The sequence below is a fragment of the Eubalaena glacialis genome, chromosome 9, assembly GCF_028564815.1.
Source record: "Eubalaena glacialis isolate mEubGla1 chromosome 9, mEubGla1.1.hap2.+ XY, whole genome shotgun sequence".
Lineage (NCBI taxonomy): Eukaryota > Metazoa > Chordata > Mammalia > Artiodactyla > Balaenidae > Eubalaena > Eubalaena glacialis.
Genome location: NC_083724.1, coordinates 56,088,832 through 56,095,551, shown reverse-complemented (window position 1 = coordinate 56,095,551; position 6,720 = coordinate 56,088,832). Strand labels below are relative to the sequence as shown.

Here is a 6,720-nt window from a genome sequence, read left to right as displayed (position 1 = left end):
AAGAACCTTCTTCCTTGTCCAAAGGAAAACAAAGACTTGCATGGTATCAGATATTACCTAATGCTGCTAGTTCTGGTACATATTAGCCTGTTATAAATGGCCAAGTTAGACAATAAACAATAACTAGTCCACTGGGTCATAATGTCATCTTGAAGTGCTTTTTTACCCCCCGATCACCCCTGCTCTCCTCACAATGAAAACAAATCAAGTTCTATTCTACATTCTTTCCTTTCCAAATCTAAAAGGATAAATATGCGCCCATAGTAACCAGCAAAATAATGGGAAAGAAAGAAAAATTTACTTTTAAAATTTGACCCTATAAATACTGTAACATTAAACAATTTTTACACACACCATTATTTTATTTCTGTCAAATCCCCCAAAGTGGGATTGCTGGATTAAAGGAAACTCCTTCACTTTGAAAAACAAATTAAGCTCCACTGTTTAGGGAATAAAACAAGCAGTGATTCAGGAAGAACAGTGACCTAAAGAAGCAGTTCTGGATTTTTTCCAGTTATTTCACTCTGGCAAGTGACATCTCTGTGTAGTCTTGTGTTTCCACTTGTTACTATAAGCACCAGTAGTCCTGACTCAGAGAATGGGGCTGCTTTGAGGTGCTCCCACCAATGACTGCAGAAATAGATGATTAATTCATCTAGAAACCAAAGGGTATAAACTGTGTGTCCTTCCTGCCTTAGCTTCAATACTTTGAAAAGAATGTTGCATCTGGGGGGGTGATCTAGGTAGTAAAAGAAAACATTAAAATCCTGGATTGGATAAAAAAAGAAAAAGCTGCAACTGTGTCCCCCGTTAGAATCTAAGGTTCAGGGCTGCACTGAGAGGTAACTGGCTTCAATCCCCTTTCCCAGGAGGAACCACAAACCCCAGCTAAGCCAGGTGGAGGCAGGTTCTACCTAGAGATCCGAAGGCGATGCACCTTTTGTAAGAATAATGATAGCCTCCAAGTATTGCACGTGTGTTTCCTGGTGCTAAGTGCTTTACTGAATCTCTTTTGACAATGCAAGCCTCTTTCTGGTTTTTCTGTCCTCAATGGATATAGAGAAATGTGATTATTTGTCAAATTTCAAATAAACATTTACATATCAGCTGAAGAAAAAGTGAACACCCCATCCTACCCTACTCAACAAACACACACACACACCCCTCCTAGACTTGTATCAGTAAGAAACCTGACAATGAGGAAGAAACTATTTGAGTACAGTTCCATTGTCTCAGGTGACCCAAGTAGAGTGATTTTTCAGTTAATGTAGAAAGCCTTAATGAATACCAGGCCTGGGGAGAGGTCTAGTGTTACTAATTCAAAAGGAGCAGGGTTAAAGCTATATTAACAAGAGAACATGCTCCCTATATAGACTAGACAAGGTAATCTTTGGAAGTAACTACTTCTTTCACAGACGAAGTTTGTTTGCCTTTAAGGAACGTCAGAAGGCAATCTGGAGGCAGGCCCTTTGGAGGTGAAGCCCCCTCAGCGTAAGTCCTTTCACAGGAGAATGTACCCTATAGAACAATTTTACAGACGGGGGATCAGAGAAAACCTCCACTGGCATCCAGCTGAAACCAGAGGTTGCAGAATATTCCAGACTCAACAACTGGCTGGCACCAGGACTCTACATCCTGGCAGGAATCATAGGGAGTGATAGAAAGGGGAAGGGGAGATAGGGAAGAGTGGGGTCCAAATAGAAGAGGGGAAGACTCGAAGATAAGGAGAGAGAGGAAGGTTAGGAAGGTAAGACGCCTTCGTGGAGATTCTTTCTAGAAGCCCCCAAACATGGATGACTTATTCCCCTTTTGAGAAATAAATAGAATGTTAGCTTTTTTTTTTTTTTTAAAGCTACAATTTCTGTTTCTGCCCTTAACCCTCTGCTTCTTTGGGTCATACATGAATCTTTCAGGAAAAAAGTGATTGAAATCTTCTCCCAGTGGAATCTAGGGAAGGTGAGAAAGTATCAGGAGAGGTAGGCATGCTACATCTGATGACACCTGTTCTGTCCCATGATGGACTGCTGGGTGGGGAAGAGCCACAACCAGCTGAGGGTCCTCCAGCCTGAGGGAGAGTAAGGTGATTCCCTGTGTCCTCTGACTGCCGCCCCACCTTCTCAAGAGGGTCACAGGCTACTAGCAGTTTCAGACTTTACCTAATATACACAAACACTCTCTGGGGTTTGTACCTCCACAAAATTTACTTATGCTGTTTACTTATGCATATTATGAAGTGTTGCACTCAATGCATAGTATGAGTTATTGCATACTTCAGCCTCATCTGCTGCTTTTTTCCTGCAAATTTTATTCTCCCCAATTTGGAATGCCGCACAGTTCTTCAAACCCACCATGATCTCTTAGGCAGCTATACATGCATATGATCTCCTCTTCCTGAAATGTCTCTTTTTCTCTTTGCTGGAAAATGTATTTATCCAGGTTTTTGCTCATTGCAGCACATAGTATGTATTCAGGAAATGTTTATGGAATGAAGGAATGAATGACTCCATCCCCACAGAGTTAATCACTCCCTTCTCTGTGCTATCTTAGAACCTTCTGTACATGTCAGTAGTTTCACTTATCATGCCATGTTGCCTATTTACTTATTTCTCAACCATAGACAGATTTTTTTTTTTGTCACCACCATATCGAATTTTATTCCAACGACACTAATACAGCTGAAGATGCTCATGGTGACATGGCACAAGATTTCCTGCCTTCTAGTTTCTGTCCAAAGAGAACGTCTACCCACTTGTTCCTTCCCCCCTTTCTGGGAGAAAATCCACAAGAGGCCACTTACCCAAATAAACCTCTTCATGTGTTTATTTTAAATTTTTTGGGGGGACATTGAGTTCCCCTCTAAAGAAATGAAAAAAAAAAGTGTTGGGTGTCCCCTCCCCTCCCCCACCTCCACCTGCCAAATAAGTACCTGCTGCGAAGGCATTTCTGTTGCTCCGAAACCTTTAAATAGATATGAAAAGAAACATCATCAAACGTCCACCATGAGCGATGGCACCAACTGGGCCCCAGAAGGTTGGCAGGCGGAGCATCTCGGGTCTGGACAGTCTCGCGAGGCGTCGTGAGGAGAACGAGAGGCTAGAGGTTGTGTGGGTCGCCGGCTGGACGCGGGCGCTGCGCAAGGAGGCGTGACCCGGCGGAGGCGCAGTGCAATATGCCGCTTCCAATCTGTCCTGGAAGTTGTGTGGGGCTGGGATGCCTTCCTTCAGGCCTGTGTGCTTCCGCGTGTCCCCCACAGCCTGGCTGGGGCGGCTCGTGTGGTCGAAGGGGTCTGCGAGCAGGGTCTGGAGGTGCCAGGAAGGGGAAGGCCTGGCCGCTCGTGTGAGCCCTCAAGTCGGCCGTGAAGCCAAAGGACTTGTCGAAGGGCCTTCACGACAAGCAAGGGGGTGCCGGCCACCTGGGGCTCCTCTAAGACGTGGCCCCGCTTCCTGTGCAGGACCCCCTCGATGCCACCAAGCCCTGTTGCGGACATCGGATCTCCACAGGTGGAGGGGCTCCACGAGCCGGGGCAGGAGGTCAGCGCGGCGTAGAGGCAGCGCCGGGCGTGGGGAAGCTCTGAATGGATCCACGTGCAGCGTCAAGTAGCGAATGTCGAATGTCGAAGCGCCCCCTGAAGGCCAGCCGCCACGCTGTCCCCATCTCGTTGAGGTACTGCGCGCCCTTGGTGATGTCGGGGAGGTGATGGGGCGGGTGCTTGAGGGCCCAAAGCACCGCAGGCTTCGGACCTCGGCCACGTCTCACTCATGCTTCTTGGCCAGTTTGAGGCCTGTTACTTGAACTCCTGGCGGGCGGACACCTCTGGTCGGTGTCCTTGGCCAAGGAGTCGAGAAAGGGCCGTACTTTCGTGTACAGCCAATCGTGCTCATTGGGGGTCTAAGACAGGCACGGCAAGTTAGACTCCTCGCTGCCGGTCTCGCGATACTGCACAACCGGCTAGGATTTCTTGGTGGGAATGCAGGTGTGGTTCTTCTCCCGGTCCTTCAGGCAGACCCACAGGTGCTGCTCACCACCCCGCTGATAATGTGCTTCCCCGATTCCTCAGTGGTGCGTTGTAGCACGCGGACCGCCTTGGCCGGCCTCTTCAGCCCCTCCACTGGCTTGGGCAGGTCAGCCAGTTGTTGGCCTCCGTGGTGACCCCAACAGTCGGGCTCATGCTGAACTTCATCACCCGCATGTTGTGAGCGTGCTCAAAGATGGTGATGGTGCCTGTCTTCACCAGGAACTGGCCCATGCCCAACAGGCCAACAGTGTTCCCCCAAGGCACGTCCTCGATGGACTTTACATAATGCTAGACAGATTCTTGGTGGCCGACACTTGATGGCACTTCTGGTGTCTCAGCTGGTGCCCAGCCTTGTTGAAAAAATACACAGCCTGGAACATAGTCAGCGGAAGTTTTCCCAGTGGTGAGGATGCTCAGTGGTCTAAGGAAGAAAAGTTAAAGAAATCCTGGGCTTGAAAAAGACCTGAGTAGGGCATGGGGATTGAATGACACTTGCAAAGGGCTGTCACCTCACAGGGAGGAGGGATAATGTCTTTGTGGCCTTGTGGTCTAGACCTAGACTGGTGGTTGGTGGCTAAAAGGGAATAATTTTCAGTTCAGAATAAAAATGAATTTTCTAATTGTTAGAGTAGTCCAAAGGTGAAATATTTAGAAAGAGAGTTTACTGTCTTTAAACGTAGATAAATAAAGTGATCCTTGTAGACAGTGTTGAGGGGATGACTCACAGATCAGATGAGGATTGAATTTAAGGACTTTTTGGCTTTTCCTAATATGGCATCCTTTGGTTCACTGAACTTGAGTTGCTTTAGTAAAAACACTAGTCATTTAGTCATTGTAGCACAGCGAGGGAATCCTCCTTTATTTTGTGTAATGGAAAGAGCATGGTTTGTAGAAATAGACCTGGGTTTGAATCCCTCATCTGTCATATTTCTGGTACACCTTTTGAGAGAACTCAAGTAAGTTTCCAAGCCTCAATTTCGTCGTTTTAAAAGTGAGGGTGCTACAATATTTACCATCTAAGATTGTTGTGAATGTGAAGCACGTGACAGAGTACCTGACAGACAGTATGCTCTAGGAATATTTGTCATTAATATTAATGGTATTGTTGTGATTACTCTTATTAGACATCTTGAAATTTTGATTGATTAATTCTATTTCTAAGACTCTATCTCAAAAAATATTCATGGCCACACACAAAGATTTAGTCAGAAAAATGTTTATTACAGCCCAATAATACGTATTTATATAAGTAATTTATTATTATAATGGAATAACACTCTAATACTGTTTGGTGACCAAATTTTTTTCTGAGTGTGGTGATTATGGGGAGAGTTTATTTTTAGTATCTCTCTCTTTTCTCCCCCCTTAATTTTCTACTGTGTATATATGTTTTTATAATAAAGAGATTAATCATAATAAAGCATTAAGGAAGGAGTCAATTCCTCATGCCTAGGGGTCGTTGGTCCCTGAGTGGGGAACAAGGAAAGATACCAGCATCAGATGGGAATAGAGGTGGATAATCTTAAGGTTTCTCTGTATCCTGAAGTATTTTATGCAGTCAATGAGTGGTACAGATGCTAAGTGCTATAGGAGATTAAAAGCTTGTGGGGCTCTCTGGACAGGCTTGGGCTTTTGGAAATCCCTGAAATTTTTATTTGCAGAGGGAAGCTGAGGAGAAACTGAGTATGGGAAATGCAAGAGGTTGCAGAAACAGTCCTGCTATCAAACTGCAACAGATGGTACTCTAGCTGCTATTAGTTCACTGGGACAATAAACTGTCCCTGATGTGTGTCAGGAGATTTTCCTTTATTTAGAAATTTGAAACACACTTTAAAATCTCTCATTCTCTGGTCATTTTACAAGCATTTTCTAAGAGGCTGAGCCATCTACCCTTGGTTTCTGGCCCTCTGCAGGGCAACATCATGAAATTGGAGCAGCTGAATTTTGACAGGTGACTTGAAATTGTGACAGTGACGGTTATAACCCAGCACTGTGCAACAACATCTCAACTGAGGCTCATGTTCCCAATTTGGATATCAAGGAATAGAAAGTCTTTTATCTGCTATGCTTTAGATACCAGGGTTGTGTCAGGGGGTGGGGGCAGGACACAGAAGTCTGTAGATATTAACCAGCTGATGTTAGAAATTTCTCAAAAAGGAAGGCAGTTCATTACCTAGCTTTTGGATGTACAGGAAGCTGATAGATGGAGAGTTAGGTCCTGAAGTAAAGCAATGAGTGGCATCTTGCTGTCCAGGGAAGAAAGAAGAAAGTGGCTGTTTTTTTGTTTTGTTTTGTTTTGTTTTTTGTGTTTTTTTTAAAGACAGGAAAACAAGAAAGAACAAAAGAGAGAGAAAGAGGGGAATGAATTTCAGTGCCATTGGCCATGGGTAATAGTCCTTATTAAAGAACAAAAAGCTTAAACTGACAACTTAGAAAATTAACTTTTACCTTCATGTGGAGTCTCTAGAAAGTTCTTTTCCAGTGAGGGTGAGTCCTGACTAAATGAAGAGTATTGCCTAAAAAGCTGCTCCTGTCTTTTTTTTTTTTGGCAGCGTTGCTGTTATTTCAAAAGAGGCCCCCATAACTGAAACCCAAAGGTCATCAAGGTCCAGCAACCTGGGTTCATTGCAAGTGTGGGTCCCACAAAGTAGGTGGGAGGAAAACTTGTAAACACCATTGACACAGTCTCTGAACAGAGTGCTGGG

General features: G+C 44.8%; 1 pseudogene; it reads right to left on the bottom strand.

Moving 5' to 3' along the window:
• Positions 1-2,960: 2,960 nt before the first annotated feature.
• LOC133097330 (elongation factor 2-like) lies at positions 2,961-6,469 on the bottom strand (annotated as a pseudogene).
• Positions 6,470-6,720: the final 251 nt, after the last annotated feature.